The following is a 457-nucleotide window of genomic DNA, read 5'->3' on the forward strand; positions in this document are numbered from 1 at the left end:
TCAGCCACCCCACAAGCGACGGAGGCAGCGCGAGAACACACCCCGACCCGAACCGGGACTATGGAGAGCGCAGGCAACAGCTCGGACGCGGAGCCGCGCATCCAACTGCCCCTGTTCTCCAACGGCAGCGGCTTCTGTCGCAACTTGACCGACAACGGCAGCAGCTTCTCGGAGACGCGATGCGGCGGAGACCCGGGGCTGACCGGCAGCCCGGAGGACGACGCCAACTCGGTCATCATTGCCATCACCATCACGGCTCTGTACTCCATCGTGTGCATGGTGGGGCTGGTGGGAAATGTGCTGGTCATGTACATCATCGTCAGGTAAGAGGAACAACAACAACAACAACAAAAAATAAATTTAAATGAAGTAAAAAGCTGTTAAACAGTGAGGATATTATACACAGTTAGGTTTGCGTTTGTCGCACATATTTAATACTGTGCGCACGTTTCAGACT

At 54.7% G+C, this 457-nt stretch overlaps 1 pseudogene; it reads left to right on the plus strand.

Moving 5' to 3' along the window:
• The first annotated feature begins 16 nt into the window (after positions 1-16).
• Positions 17-323, plus strand: LOC106512778 (mu-type opioid receptor pseudogene; annotated as a pseudogene).
• Positions 324-457: the final 134 nt, after the last annotated feature.

Source organism: Austrofundulus limnaeus, unplaced genomic scaffold (genome assembly GCF_001266775.1).
Source record: "Austrofundulus limnaeus strain Quisiro unplaced genomic scaffold, Austrofundulus_limnaeus-1.0 Scaffold13180, whole genome shotgun sequence".
Lineage (NCBI taxonomy): Eukaryota > Metazoa > Chordata > Actinopteri > Cyprinodontiformes > Rivulidae > Austrofundulus > Austrofundulus limnaeus.